Here is a 17,242-nt window from a genome sequence, read left to right on the forward strand (position 1 = left end):
GTTGGGAAGTACAAGATTAGGTTTTCTGTGTCTTTTGTATCGTGTGTGAATCTTTGGAGAATGGTGTCTGCTTCCAGTCTGACTGAAACGATGGTATTCTTTAAAAAAAGTTATATAAATCTTATATAAATCCTTGAGAGGGAAAGATTAATATAAGGAAAGAATATTTTTAAGAATAACACCTTAAAATTTTCACGGTGGTATTCTTAAGAAAAAACATCCTTATATAAAATTTCCATTCCAAGAATTTATATACATACATATATATACATACATATATATATATATATGTATGTATGTATATATATATATATAATATATATATATAATATATATATATAATATATATATATATACAGTATATATAAGAATACCACCAAAAGGCGATATTGCCTCAGTGTCGGGATTTTAACTCATCGGAGACTGAGTTGTATTTGGGGTACTTATTCCTTGGTCTGTTTAGTAATGTTTGTTCTGCTATATATGTGCTTTTGAATGTACTTTGTATGGGTGTGTAAGTATGATATAATTAAGAGTAGTAAATCTCAGGGTAGGATTTTTTGTTCTATCATTTGAGCTTCTGTGACGTGACGTATTGTAGATTCATGGAGTCAATGGCCTTCTCAAAAGAACTATAAACCAAATGTTCTCACATCTTGTTCTAAGAGCAGGATTTTATTTTCTGAGTGCTGACGGTTTATGTTTTGTTTTAGTACAACCCATTAACTCACTTAAGAAACTTTTGTTTTAGTCTTGATGACGAGCCAGCCTATGGATGCATACTTTAGTTCCCATGAAAGGCTTGCACGTCTTGAAGAACTTGTCCTTCTGTAGTTCGAATCTTGTTTTAGCAGTCGTCGTTCTACACGTGCCGAAGGTAAGCTCTCTCGATTTTTTTTTTTTTTTTTTTTTTTCTTTTGAGCGTTGTCCAGTTTTTTTTTTTTTTTTTTTTTTTTTTTTTTTTTCGTTGTCCGTTGAGGGAAAGGAGTGGGTCTTTCGAAGAGCCGTGGTTGTTTCGGGGCAACTAACGCAAGTGAAGATTTGTTCTTTTGAAATTGGAGAAGAGGGATGCTGCCATCCTTTTTTCGGAAGGAACCTTTCCAGTATATATGTGCGTTTTTGGATTTTTAGTGTGTATGTATGTATGTATGCATGTATACATATGCATGCATGTATGGATGTATATGTATGCATGCATTTTTATATGTACGTATTCATGTATGAATGGGCGGGGGGGGGTGGGGGGGTAGTATGTGTGAGTAAATTTTGACGCAGCCCGAAGGGATTTCTCCCCGTCCTCGCCTTATATGCAAAGGGGGACGGAGAGGGGGGGTCGCCGATTAAATGAAGCGGCCTTGCTGTGGATGTACTGTGTCTTGCGACACTGCTTCAGACCCAGGGCGGTGGGCAGGGTGCAGGGATGACCCGTCATCCAGGAGGTGCTCAGATGAGAGGAAGGGTGGGAGGGGTGTGGAGTGTATTTAGGGATGAAATGGGTGGGAGTGTTTTTATGCCTTTCCCTTTTTGGCTACCTCCCTTGGAAGGGGAAAAAAGCCTTGGTATATGTATGTATGTATGTATGTATGTATGTATGCATGTATATATGTATGTATTTATGTATGCATGCGTGTATATATGTACATGTGTATGTATGGGTGTATTTATATATGCATGTGTGTATGTATGTATTATGGCAAGGCAGGAGAGGAAAAGAAGCGATAGCACAATAACATATTATGGTTGACAGCCGATAACTGTTTGATCAAAGTTAGAGTATCCCAACCAAAGGCATATGAACAGAAAAAAAAAGAGGAGAAGACGGTAGGAAGTGCAACGATAACAGAAAAATTATCAATAAGAGAATAGGACTATAGATCTAAGAAAGATTATGTGTAAAGAAGATAGAAGTAAGAATGAACAGGGGAAGAAAAAATGTAGACATGTGGTGGATAAAGTAAGAAAAGGAGAAAGGGAGGGAAAAGAAGGAAGGAAGGAAGGAAGAGAAAAGGAAAGTCAAGACTTGGCAGAAGGGATAAGACGTTTAAAGACGTTTGGTGATTACGATAAAGGGAGGTGACACGGGGCGAAAGAGGTGTATGGTTACTTGATAAGGGCAAGGGTAGGGGGGGGGGAGGGAGGGGAGGAGGAATATTGAAAGGGAGTCGTAGCTAGTCGAAGATGAAAGGAGGGTGCGACGACGCGACGGAAGGGGTAGGTGGTGGGGGTGGAGGGCGCAAGACCCCTTGGTGATAACTATAAACGGGAGAGAGTGAAAGAGAGAGAGTAAGAATTTGAGAGAGTGAGAGATTGAGAGAAAGGGAGACATTGAGAGAGAGAGATTGAGAGAGAGGGAGATATTTGGAGAGAGAGAAAGAGAGATTGAGAGAGGGAGAGAGAGTAAGAGATTGAGAGTGTGAGAGATTGAGAGGGAGAGCTTGAGAAAGGGAGAAATTGAGATAGAGGGAGAGATTGAGACGGAGAAATCGAGACAGAAGAAGAGATTGCGATAGAGGGAGAGATTGAGAGAGATTGAGAGCAAGATTTAGAAATTGAAAGAGAGTGAGGGGGGAGTGATAAAATATTAAAGAAATGAACGAGAAAAAGTCTACAGACCGTATTTCTAACCAACTGTGACCCCGTGAATTAGTTCACCGAGTTTGTTGTCCACATTGGCGAGATCCTAATTCATACCCTATCACGATCCTCTGCTTTAATACGTCATAAGAACATAATAATGAAGGAGACTGCAAGAGACCATAAGGCCTACACTAGGCAGCTCCATATCCATCACCACCTGTCATCCCCATCCATAAAGTTGTGTAACCGTTTCTTAAAACAACCGATAGTTTCAGCGCCCACACGCTTCTTTCGTCCATTTTGTTTTCTTTTACAGAAATGTGTTTGCCTACAAATATGCAAAGACCATCGGAACTTGGTTTGATAAGGGATCACTTCGATAGTTATTAAACCGACTGGAGAATGTGATGGTTTTCATAGCAAGAGTAAATGTGTCCCCTCGCTAGCGCGTGCACACACACACACACACACACACACACACACACACACATACACATACACATACACATACAAGCACACGCATTCCAACTCTGATAAGCAAGGAGTTATGTGTGTGTGTGTATATGTGTGTGCGTTTCTGTGTGTATATATGTATGTGCGTTTGTGTGTGTGTGTGTGTTTACAGCTTTACCCGTAGATCAGGCCATATACGAGCTCTGAGCTCTAATCCCGGGGTGTAATTGCTATCTATCACGAGTCTAACACGTGATTCAAGGCAGTAGTTAATCACACATACACACGCACACACACACACACACACACACACACACACACACACACACACACACACACACACACACACACACACACACACACATACACACACACATGTACATACGAATATGTATTGCTCCACTGGGAGAAATGATACGGGATTGAGTGATATAAATAGAATGAACAGATTGGGAAAAAGGAAAACAAAAAATAGACGAAATATCAATAGAACAATTGTTTCAAGAAAAGAGGGATAAAATGGGAGAGTTAAAATCAAAAATAGAATTGGAAATATCAATATATGTTTTCGCCTGTAGGGTTACCTTAAAGTAAAACCAAACTTACACCTGTCCCACGCGAGACAAAAGGATACTTATTTCTCCTTGCGTGGTAGTACTTTAAAGTAATGGTACACCAAGTGGAACACACTTTCGTTCACCAAGGACAAACGACAACTTTGTTTTACTTTATGGTAACACGACAGACGAACATGAGAACAGGGCGGAAGGTGAGGGGAGGTTGCGAGGGGATTAGGGGGAGGGGAATGGAGCGGAGAGAAATGTTCCGAGGGGAAGGGAAAGGGGAAATACAAATGGAAAGAGGGGAAGGAGGGAAGGGAAAAAGGGTGAAGGAAAGAAATAGAAATGAGAAAAATCTGATGTGGAATGAGGGGGGAAGGGTGGAAGGTGAGAGTGAGTAATGGAAGAAGGAGGGCGATTATAAGTTAAAGATGTGAAATAGAAGAATAAAATTAAAAGAAGATTATAAGGGATTTGATATTGAAGATAAGGGTTAGTAATTACAATGAAATTTTATAGAAGACAATCTAGAATAAAGAAGGGATGGAAGAAGAACGAAAAGAAGAAGAATAAGAAGGACAAGAACAAGAAAAAGTAGAGGAAAGAAGGAGAATAAAAAATGAGAAGAAGAAAATTAAGAAGAAAAATAAAAAAGAAAATGTTAAGAAGGAAAAGAGGCGAAAAGGGAGATAGAAAAAGGAAAAAGGAAGATAAAGAGAATAACGAAAGATAAATAGAATTAAGCAGTAAGGATGACAACAAAGATTAAAATGATTAGAGCCAAAGAAGAAAGGCCAAAAGGCGATGAAATGAGACGAAAGGTATGGAAAAGGAAGATAAAGAGAATAATGAAAGATAAATAAAATTAGATAGTAAGGATGACAACAAAGATTAAAATGATTAGAGCCAAAGAAGAAAGGCAAAGAGGCGATGAGATCAGACGAAAGGTATGGAAAACGAAGATAAAGGAAGATAAAGAAAATAATGAAAGATAAATAAGATTAAATAGTAAGGATGACAACAAAGATTAAGATTATTAGAGCCAAAGAAGAAAGGCAAAGAGGCGATGAGATCAGACGAAAGGTGGTATGGAGTTGAAAGCAAAAAAGGCCGTGGGATGAGTGGGATGAGTAGCATGCAGTGTTGTGTACGGGGGGTGGGTGGATGGGAGTTGATGATAGAGGGGTGGATGAGGCAGTATGGGATAGGGTGGCGAAAAGGCGTCAACTCGTGCTCTCTGGAATAGTGATTGAATGAGGAGGAGAGTGAGAAGGGGAGGAGGAGGAGGAGATGTAAGTAGTAGAGGAAGGGGAGAAGAATAAAGAGGAGGAAATGAAAGTGAAGAAGCAAAAGGAGAAGGAAATGGAGGAAAGCGAGGAGGAAATGAAGGACGAAGAAGAGGAGAGGATGACATTGAGGAGGAGTGTGGGAGGAAGAAGAGAAAGAGAAGGAGGGAAAGAAGAATAAAAAGGAGGAAATGAAAGGGAAGAAGCCAAAGGTAGAAGAAATAGAGGAAGAGGACGAGGGGAGGACGAAATGAGTGGTGAAGAAGAGGGCGATAGTGAGGAGAGAGAGGAAGAAGAATAGGAAGAGAAGAATGAGGAGGAAGAGGATGAGGAGGAGGAAGAGAAAGAGGAATAAGGGGAGAAGGAAGAGGAGGAGTAGAAGAAATTAAAAGAGGAAGAATAGGAGGACAAGGAGGTAAAGAGGGCAGAGGAAGAAGAATAGAAGAACAAGAAGAATAAGGAGGATGAGGAAGATAAAGATAAGGATGAAGAAATAAACTGTGGAGGAGGAGGAGGAAGAAAAGAAAAGGAAGAGGATAACAAGAAATAACGAGGAAGACAACAAGGAATAGGAAGAGGATGACAAGAAATAACGATGAAGACAACAAGGAATAGGAAGAGGATGACAAGAAATAACGAGGAAGACAACAAGGAATAGGAAGAGGATGATAAGAAATAACGAGGAAGACAACAAGGAATAGGAAGAGGATGACAAGAAATAACGATGAAGACAACAAGGAATAGGAAGAGGATGACAAGAAATAACGATGAAGACAACAAGGAATAGGATGAGGATGACAAGAAATAACGATGAAGACAACAAGGAATAGGAAGAGGATGACAACAAGGAATAGGAAGAGGATGACAAGAAATAACGATGAAGACAACAAGGAATAGGAAGAGGATGACAACAAGGAATAGGAAGAGGATGGCAAGAAATAACGATGAAGACAACAAGGAATAGGAAGAGGATGACAAGAAATAACGATGAAGACAACAAGGAATAGGAAGAGGATGACAACAAGGAATAGGAAGAGGATGGCAAGAAATAACGATGAAGACAACAAGGAATAGGAAGAGGATGACAAGAAATAACGATGAAGACAACAAGGAATAGGAAGAGGAAGAGAAGAAATAACAATGAAGACAACAAGGAATAGGAAGAGTTGAAGAACTCTGATACCGGATGAGATGATGGAGAGGCAAAGGAAAGCAATAGGAAAATTGGGCTGATGGGAAGGGTGCTGATGGGGAAAGGGGGGCACATGCGGTGCAAATTAGATTGGGGGGGAGGGAGGGAGGGAGACAGGGAGGCGAGGGAGGGGCCTGTGTATGTGGTAGAGGAAGAGGAAGAGGAGGAGGGAGAGGGAAGGGAAGATAGAGGAGAGTAGGATGGTAAGGGAGGGGAGGAGGAAGGGTATAGGAAAGGGGGAGGGAGGATAAAGGAAAGGGGAAGGGTACAGAGGGGAGGAGAAGGAAAGGGAAGGTAAGAGGAGGAAGAGGTAGGGAGTTGTTAGGAATCAAGGGAAGGTAAAGGGAGGGAAGAAGAGGAAGAGGAGGGGAGAAGAGGAAGGGAAGAGAAGGAGGGGAGAGGGACGGGAAAGGATGAGGATAGGAAGAAAAAAAAATGGGGGATTGGAAGTGGGAAGAGGGAAAGGAAGGAAGGCGAGCAAGTGGAAGGAAATTAAAAGGGAAGGGGAAGAAGGGAAGGGAAGGAGAAGAAGGGAAGGGAAAGGGAGGGATTGGGGACGAGAAGGGAAGAGATGGGATGGGAGTGAAGTATAGGGATTGGTGAATAGGGAGTAGAGGAGAGGGGAGATGAATGGAAGGGAGGGAGGGGAGGGGAAAGGACGGGGAAGGGGGAGAGGGAGGGGAAGAGAAAAAGTTATGAGGAATTTCTTGGAAATGAGAGGAATGAAAAGGAGTGCTAGAGAGGCGAGTCTTGCCGAAGATGTCCAAGGAAAACAGATTTACTTGGGGGTGAAAAAAAAAAAAAAAATGTTAAAACTGAAGGCAAAATGAAAGGAAGACATTACAATTGTTCAAAGCGAGGTTGGATGCAAAATAGCAATAATGATGATGATGTTATTGACGATGATGATGATGGTGACAATGATGATAGTGATGATGATGATGGTGACGATGACGACGACAATGATGATGATGGTGATGATGATGATGATGGTGACGACGACGATGATGATGGTGATAGTGACGATGATGATGATGGTGACGATGATGATGATGGTGACGACGACGACGATGATGATGATGGTGACGATGATGATGATGATAATGATGGTGACGATGATAATGATGATGATGATGGTGACGACGATGATGACGACGATGATGACGACGACGAGAACCAATAACTAAATAAGCTAAAAAATTAACGTGATGATGGCCAGATTAGCATATTTTATGGATATTTATTCAGTTGAATCTCAGGTCTCTGTACTGTATCAAACATCGTCGCGATTGTATTAATCTTGTTGAATTAATTGAACACGCGGTTGACGAAATTATTCCCTCTGTATCTTGATTAAATATACATCTTGACAGCATTTCTTGTTTGTTTACTAATATGAAAATATTCTGAAATGTAATGTAGTTCATTCCCTTTAAAAGACGTGCATCAAATCTCCCATGAGTTTATGTGATTTTAAGGAAAATAAGCTCCAATATTGTAGCTTTAATATAATTTGTTATTTCGTATGAATCTGGTAGCTCATTTTTGTATCATCCTTGAATTATACCAAGATATCAAACGAGCCTAAGGAACCATATGGAACTAGGATGATTTGATTTGAGTCTACTTATTGTCTATATATAGTTGATTAATGATAATTGGATTTTTGAAGTTAAAAGGTCGTGGTATCATTTGCTTTCTCCGAGGTAGAAATAAGACACTTATGTAATTTGAGATCCTTAGAGATAATGACATGTAATTGTGATTAGTGGTTAAAAATCCTTTGTCATTTCTCAGTTAATTAAACTTGTTTATCCGAGACTTCTTGAATGTTTGATTTGAGTAATGATTTCTTTTTCAACACAATTCAGTTTACACTACAAGTATATTTGGATGCAGCAGATTTCAATCCAAAATCTTTTTTTCTATTTGCATACAAATTAACCTTCGGGGAGTAAGTAACTCCAGTTTTGTTATTTATATTTGCAGAAGATAGTAAAGCTCTGATCAGGGTCCGGCGTGACTTACAAAGGATTACAAAGGCGGAGCATGCCGACAGGAGACCTTTTGGTCCATATGTAGGTCGGATGCAAAAAAAAAAAAAAAAAAAAAATAGTAATAATGATAATAATAATAAATAGATAAATAAAAAATATAATAATGTAAGTATCAAATAAAATAAATAAACGCATAGGCAAAGTCAAACAACAAACAAACAGGTAAATAGTGAATAGTAATAAATTGACTTAGGCATGGTTTGTGATTATGGGACTGAAACAAGGGAAAGTATGGAAGAACTGATTCGGTGGAAGGGATGGCGGGTTGGTACGGGAGTGGATAGGACCGCTGAAGTGCAGAAATGCGATGCAATCAGGTGGAAGGCGCGACAAGAACGAGCCGAGAGAGAACTAGCTTAGGGGAACTCGAAGCCTTAGAGAGAGAGAGAGAGAGAGAGGTAGAGAGAAATAGGTGTCTGGAGAAGTGGAGAAGAAAGGTAGTATAAACAGGAAGAGAAAAAGAGAAGAAAATAAGTACTGGGGGAGCATTAGAGAGAGAGAGAGAGAAATAGGTGTCTGGAGAAGAAAGACAGTATAAAAATGGAGAGAAGAAAAAGAGAAGAAAATAAGTAATGTGAGAGCATTAGAGAGAGAGAGAGATATAGTTGTTTGGAGAAGGAAGACAGTATAAACAGGAAGAGAAGAAAAAGAGAAGAAAATATATACTGGGGGAGCATTAGAGAGAGAGAGAGAGAAATAGGTGTCTGGAGAAGAAAGGCAGTATAAACAGGAAGAGAAGAAAAAGAGAAGAAAATAAATACTGGGGGAGCATTAGAGAGAGAGAGAGAGAGAGAGAGAAATAGGTGTCTGGAGAAGAAAGGCAGTATAAACAGGAAGAGAAGAAAAAGAGAAGAAAATAAGTAATGGGGGAACATTAGAGAGAGAGAGAGAGAGAGAGATAGGTGTCTGGAGAAGAAAGGCAGTATAAACAGGAAGAGAAGAAAAAGAGAAGAAAATAAGTACTGGGGGAGCCATAGAGAGAGAGAGAGAGAGAGAGAGAGAGAGAGAGAGAAATAGGTGTCTGGAGAAGAAAGGCAGTATAAACAGGAAGAGAAGAAAAATAAACGAAAATAAGTAATGGGGGATGCGTAGGGAAGCAAGGAAGGACATAAGAAAGGCGAGAATTAAGGACCAGAGGAAGAGGAGGAGGAGGGAAGTGAAGAAAGTAGGAAAGAAAGGAGGGAGTAAAGAAGGAAGAAAAGAATGTTAGATGTAAAGATGGACGGACAGTAAGGAGAAAAGAAAAGACGAAGAAAATGAAAATAAAGATAAGAATAAGTAAATGTTGGTGAAAAAAGGGAATAACCGAAGGTAGGAAGAAATCGAAAACGAAAAGTAGATACTGGGAAGGGAGAAGGATGGGAATGCTTAGACATGTAGGGGACGGAAGGGGGTGGAAGATTGAGCTAGAGGAACGATCGTAGAGGGCCTTCCGGGAGAGGGGATTAGTGCAGGGAGAAAATTAAATGAATGATGAATGAGTGGATAAAAGGAGTGAAAGGGGGGAGCAGGGATTGAATGAATGGAAATGAAATTGGCATCTGAGAGTGACAGGGCCACCAGAGAGGGTAACTACAGAGGAAGAGGAAGAGGGAAATAGACTGAGAGAGAGAAACAGATGGGGAAGAGGTAATGATAAGAAGAGAAGGGGAAGAGGATGTTTATGAAAAGAAAGTACGAAGAGAGTGGGAGTGAATATATACGATTAAGACGTGAAAAGGCTGTTGATGAAATAAACAAACGTGGCAAGGAAGAAGCGTCGGTGGCTTGAACTGGTGGGCAATCTCCTAAAGACCTCCATTCCTCGATCAACATAAAGATAAATAAATAAACAAATAAAAATAATGATAATAGTAATAATAAATTATTTATCTTTATCTATTATTTACCTATTTATTTTTTATATATTTATTATTTATTTATGTAATTATTATTCATTTATCTATTTATCTATTTATTATTTATTTATTTATCTATTTATTATTTACTTATTTACATTTCACTGGACACAGTTATTCGATGCGCTGGATTCCAAATAAAACAGAAGTTGAAGGTTTTGGTGCGCGTCCTTAGGGAAAAATTTTCATATTAGGTTAAAGATAGATTGATATATCGTTATTCTAACATTAAAAATGAAAGCTTCCATGTATCTGTATATACAATCGATTCAAAAGGCATTCTACCGTTACTGACATTGCGATGCTGTTTTTCGCCCACCCATGTCATTTATGACCACTTAGGTCCTGAGTACCTGTTCTCGCTTATCTTATTATTATTATTATTTTTATTTTTATCTTTATTTTATTATTTTATTATTTTATTATTACTTTATTATTATTATTATTATTATTATTATTATCATTATTATCATTATTATTATTTATGAGCTTTCTCCAGGATTTTTTTTATTACTTGAGGCTTCCTTCAGTCGAGTGTAATTTGTTGTTTTTTGTTTTCTTTGACCATTGTTTTTTTATTTCCTATACCAGATTATCTTGTTGACATCTTCAGTTCCTTTTTTCTTCATTTATTTTTCCTTTAAATTGTATGATTATTCAATTTTATTTACTTCCATATCGCTCAACCCACCCCGAAAAAATACTTCTAAACTATTCATAGTATTTGATCTACACCTCTTCTTTTGGATTATTGACTGCATGAGTAATGCAATAAATACTTTACTGAATTTACTGATATTCTTACGGATTAAGTCACTCAGTATTCTTTAATGGTTGAAGATTGGCCTCTATTTGAAAAGATAATGGTCACTTTTTACCTTCTATCACTCCGTCCTACTGTCTTCCTTAAATCTCTTCTGTCAACGAAGATTGCAGGATGATCTAATAGAGGTGTTCAAATGGGCCAAGGGTTTTAAGTAGGGTGGTGCAGGCAAGGTCATCATATTAAGACAGCAGGGCAGGACTCGTAGTGCAATAGATTTGAATCTGACAAATTTAGGTTTAAGAAGGAAATAGGCAAGAATTCTCTTTATCTTTCTTCTCTCTCTCTCTCGTTCTCTTTCCCTCATTCTCTTCCTCTCTCTCTCTCTCTCTCTCTCTCTCTCTCTCTCTCTCATTGTCTTTCATTCTCTCTCACTCTCTCTCTCTCTCTCTCTCTCTCTCTCTCTCTCTCTCCCTCTCTCTCATATACTTTTGTCCAGAATCGACCTTTGCTTTTCTTTTCTTCCTTTGTCAGTTTCATTTTCCCTTTCCAAGTTTGTAGCTCCTTCTTCACTTTTCGTCCTTAGCCAACTTGTCCCATTTCGAGTCTTTTTCTTCCAGTCATCATTTCCATATTTGTTTTTATCTCTTCGCCTCTCCAACTTTTTATTTCGTCTTGCATTTATTTCTCATGTATGCACACGCGCACGTGCATGCGCGGGTGTGTGTATCTTTGTGAGTGTGTGCGCGCGCGCGTGGGTGTGCATTTTTGCGTGCATGCGTATGTGTGTACATGTATGCATATGTGTGTGTGTGTATATATCTTTGTGTATGTGTATATATTGGAAACTAGTATGTTATAACACATGTGTAAAAGATCACTGTTAACCCACTATCGGAGAAATACTAACGGAAAGTACAGAGAAACTGTATATTTCGACTACTCTCTGTAGTCCTCTTCAGCAGAATGCTTACATAAGGTTAAGGTACAAGTATATATATATACTTGTACCTTAACCTTATGTAAGCATTCTGCTGAAGAGGACTACAGAGAGTAGTCGAAATATACAGTTTCTCTGTACTTTCCGTTAGTATTTCTCCGATAGTGGGTTAACATGTGTATATATGTTTGTATGTGTATATATATTTGTGTATGTGTATATATATGTTTGTGCGTGTGTGCGCGCGCGCGCGTGTGCATTCGTGCGTGCGTGCGTCGTGTGTGTGTGTGTGTGTGCGTGTGTGTACGCGCGTGTGCACGTGTGTGTGTGTGTGTGTGTATGTGCCTGTGTATGTGTGTGTGCGTTTTTTTAGTGTGTGTGTATTTATGTGCGCGTGTGTACCTGCGTGTCCGTATGTATGTCTATGTGTGCGCTGCTCGCCGAAAATATTAGTGTGTTGTACCCTTCCAAAGTCCCCAGCTTGACTTCCTCTGATCTCCAGATTTCCTCCAGATGATCTCCACGCATCCCAAAAAGCTATTTCCTCCTTACATCTCGTCCTCTCTTCTGTTCTCCATTCATGTATCCAGTTGCTTATAATTAACGAGAGGGAAGTGATGATCAATGTACAGTATAGCGTTATATTTCTAACAATCAACAGCTAAGTAAGAACTAGTTACCAATAAGAAATTATCAAAATGAGACACATTTGTAAAGGAGACTTAAAAATCAACACTACGAGTGTAATATGGCTCAGTACACAGCAAACTTTCTGAATAATTTTTCTAAGATCGTGTGATCCCAGCAAACCTATATCAGAACTAAGTAACCACGAACATAGCACTAGTAATAGATCTTGCTACGGAAAAGGAAGTGATTATAGTTGGATGAAGAAGAGGAAGGACCAATTGGGGGAAACTTGTGTCCAAAGACTCTTGACTACATTGTTCATGAGGTCTGATTTCACAAAACATCAAATAATTCCGACAATTGTCCTCGGACTCGAACCTAGGCTTGCGCGGACGCAGGCGACGCGTCGCTCTCGATTCCGGGGACAACTGTCGGAATTATTTGATTGACATCGTCGTCATTGGCGATTCTATTCAGACATCGAATCATCTTTGCCACTTGGGTTATGATGTGATCGTTCAATTATCATAGATGCTCCTGTTTCTGTCCTACAATCAATATAATCATGGTATATCTTCACTGATTGTAGCCTTATGGATATCAAAGGGTTCAGCTATAGCAAATCAGCGGGAGACAACTGTATTAAAGGTATATGTCGCCATTAGCATTGACGCGATTAATCCATTGTCACTGTCATATATTGTATATAATATGTTGTGGTAAAACGCTAGACAATAACATTAATCATCTGCTTTCAATATTGGTCTCTGTCATTGTTATGGTTGTCGTCAGGTAGTTTGATTCAGACTGAGGAAACTTAACACAGATATGTCATTTCCTGCAACTTGGGCGTTGCATAATCATTCTTACTGCAGATAGGTCATTATAGGTGATTTGATCAATTTGATAGAAATGAACAGAAGTTAAAAGAAAAATCCTTTGTGGTTTGCCAAAGCATTGCAGCACGTTACAGCATTCCTCAGTTACTCTTCTTTGTTATCTTTTCTTCAGGACCTGAAAACAGTGTTTTCTCTCTCTCTCTCTCTCTCTCTCTCTTTTTTTTATACTCTGCTACGTGATGTTTGTTGGTTTCCTCATTCCATCCTCTCCCGTGTCACCTGCAAAATCTTCTAACTGGTTCATCTCAACTCCATTTTACGCCGTCGCTCTCTCTCTCCTCTCCGGACCTCCATTCCCTGGAGAAGCAACCCAGGCAATAGGTAAGTCAATAGATGAGGTAAATAAACAAACAAACAATTAAAACCTCCCTTCACTCACCAATGTTTACTCTTTTCCTCAATTACATCTGCCATCCCTTTTCACCTCCCTCACTCCCTCTCTCACTCCCTCACTCACTCCCTCACTCACTCCCTCACTCCCTCACTCACTCCCTCACTCACTCCCTCACTCACTCCCTCACTCCCTCCCTCACTCCCTCACTCACTCACTCCCTCCCTCACCTCCTCACTCCCTCACTCCCTCACTCCCTCTCTTAGTCTTGATCCCCTCCTTCACTTTCTCTTCCTCCTCTTTTTCTTTTCTTCTTTCTCTTGCTCCTACCCTTCCCCTTCCTCTTCTTCACCTCTTTTCAGCTTTTCTACTTCAGCGTCCGGTTTCTTCCCCCCCCCTCTCTCTCTCTCTCTCTCTCTCTCTCTCTCTCTCTCTCTCTCTCTGTTCCCCTTCATTTCACCCCTTCCTCTTCATCTGTTCCTAGAATCCTCATTTTATTCTTCTACTGTGAACCAACAAACCCTTTCTTCATGTTGTTTTATCTCTCATAGTTATTTTGATGCTGAAGCACGTTAATATTTCAGCAAGAAGTGAAAAATAACGTTCATGAGGGTAATGACATATGTGAAATACGTGTGCTCTCCTTTTATCCAGAATAAAGGACAAGTGGTTTACTTTGACGGTGTGATGGCAGCAGGAAAAGAAAGTACGATGTATGTCGCTACATTCTCATATTGAACGCGTTTTTCATCCTCCTTTATTTGTCTTGTACACAAATAACAAAAACATTTCTTTTTCGATTGATACCTTATAACAGTTTTGTTTTATTTGTCTTTATATAACAATATTTTACTTCTGAAAACTCTCCTCACACTATCTTCCTTAGTTCCTCTGGTTCAGTAGTTGAGATGTTTTGGCTATAGACATAGGTTTGAGTGTACTCACTTGCAATGACAGGTGGTAATGGACATGGAACTGCCTAGTGTAGGCCTTATGGTCTCTTGCAGTCTCCTTCATTCTTATGTTCTTATGTTAACAAGGAACTGAGCCCCCCGTGCATAGTCTTCGTTCGGATTCGTATCAAGGTGAATGGTGACCGTAAGATAAATACATCTTTCACAAGAAAGTGTTTTCGCTGATGTAACACAAAGAGAATAATTTATTTTTTCTAGCTCACGCTTATTGACTCTAGGTCCAAACTTTTCTTTTGCGCACTCCACCTCCCTTCCACTTCATCTTAGTCCACTTCTTTCTTCTCCAATGCAGCTCCACCCTCGCGCCTCTTCCACGCCGTCCTCCATATTGCGTTTCCCGCTACCCCTCGGTCACTCCATTGTATTGTTGTCCTATATCCACTCTCTTTCATTCTTCATTCTCCTCGAAACCCTCTTAGTACTTTCCTCGTCCTCCATTCTCCTTTTTTTACCTTTTCTATCGTCTCCCCTCCACTTCTCATATTTTGTTCTATATTTATTTTATTGGAACATTGACCCTTCCTTGCCCTACAGAATTCATCATCTTTTCATACTTCTGTGCATTCGACTTCTGCACACTATACAAAATTACTCTCCCACTGTTCTCCTTTGCCCCAATGCTCTACCCACCATCCCTTTCCTACTTTATGTATTCCTTGCCCTTTGATTGGTAGTCTTATATTTAATGTCATGCTTTCCTTTTCTTCCTCCTCTTCCTCTTCCTCTTCCTCCTCCTTCACCTTCTCTCCTTTTCCCTCTCTCTTTCTCCATTCCACTTCTTTTCCTTCCTCCTCTTCCTCTTTCTCGAAATCCCTTTTCCTTTTCCATTTCCTCCTTTGAACTCTTCTTCTTCCACCCCGCCCTCCTCTCAATTTCTCTCATTTTTCTTCTTACGTTTTTCTTTCCAGACCTTGTGCTACCTGGTTATGGACCAAAAGGTCTCCTGCCGCCATGCTCCTCCTTCTCCTCTTCATACTTTTTACTCCAACTCTCCTCTTTCCTCTTCTTCGTCCTCTTCCTCCTCTTCTTCTCGTTCCCGATGACCTCGTTCTTTCTCTTTGATATTAAGTCATCCTCTCCTACAATCACTCCATCTTTATCTTCGTCTATGTTTGCATCACCCCTCTTCTTCATCTCGTTCCTTCTTTTACTGCCACACCATCCATCTATTCGTAATGTTTTCCTTCACAAATCAACTTTCCTCTATACCAATCCTCCCGTTTTCTATAAACACGTCGTCTTCCTTTCGAACGAAAGATCATCGTCGTCGTCGTCGTCACCATTGTCATCATCATCATCATCAAACTGAAAGACACCAATCCTCCCGTTTTGTATAAACACGTCCTCTTCCTTTCGAACGAAAGATCATCGTCGTCGTCGTCGTCGTCATCGTCACCATTGTCATCATCATTAAACTGAAAGACACCAACCCTCCCGTTTTCTATAAACACGTCGTCTTCCTTTCGAACGAAAGATCATCATCGTCTTCGTCGTCGTCGTCGTCACCATTGTCATCATCATCATCATCATCATCATCATCATCATCATCATCATCATCAAACTGAAAGACACCAATCCTCCCGTTTTCTATAAACACGTCGTCCTCCTTTCGAACGAAAGATCATCATCGTCGTCGTCGTCGTCGTCGTCATCGTCACCATTGTCATCATCATCATCATCATCATCAAACTGAAAGCATACGCTGCAGGCATGTCGATTCACTCACACCCCGTCGCCAATCTCCACGGTTTATATCAACAAGCTTCCAGCCACGTTATCCATTCCGGTTATATTAACTCTCGGTAGTTTACGTCGACTTGGCCAAGCCATGAATTCTGTGTCTCATGGAGGGTTGTCTTCTCTCGAGACAGCCGTATAAGTGGGGTCAACACCAAGGATACGAGCCACAAATAGCCAGAGTTGACGTTGACGAATTATGCTGTTAGCAGACCTTGACTAAGTCTCACTGAATAATCTCTGGTTTGATGCATAGTCATTTCAGCAGTATTCCATGAGTCTCCGATGGCGTTTGTTATCAAAGACGTCAATAACGGTGGTATTCTTAAAAAAAATCCTTATGTAAATCTTGCGTAAAGCCTTAGAAGGGAAAGATTTATGTATTTTTTTTTAAGAATACCACTGTAAGATTCTTACGGTGGTGTTTTAAAAAAAATCTTTCCTTATGTAAATATTTTCCTTCCAAGGATTTATATAGGATTTATGTAAGGAAAGTTTTTTTTCTTGATACCACAGTAAAAGTTTTCAAATCAGCATTCGATGTCTATCCCTCACAACTGTACAGTAAGAAAAACAGCACAAACAGCATAACTACATCTTTCAATTGACTAGAGTACATATTAACCGTGACCACACATTCAGCTCATTCCATACCCTAGGATTACAATTCAGGACCACATTAGTTGATTTTTAGCCCACAAAGAATTACCTGAAACGAAATAAAGTTAAGCTTCAGACTTAGTGTGAGTGCCAAGGCGTTGAACAGACTGTGCGGAGCGTGTCACAAACTTGTGCTCACTGCTTGGTTCCTTTCTTCCCAAAGACCCAGCGTCCCTTGCCGAACCATTTCTCTCTGTTTTCCTTCCTGCCATCCGTTTTCTTCGTATGGGGACCTTCTTCTTGCGACTATACTAGACTTATCCATGTTACACATCCACAATTCAG

The sequence above is a fragment of the Oratosquilla oratoria genome, chromosome 16 (assembly GCF_046742065.1).
Source record: "Oratosquilla oratoria isolate Oo_2021 chromosome 16, ASM4674206v1, whole genome shotgun sequence".
NCBI lineage: Eukaryota > Metazoa > Arthropoda > Malacostraca > Stomatopoda > Squillidae > Oratosquilla > Oratosquilla oratoria.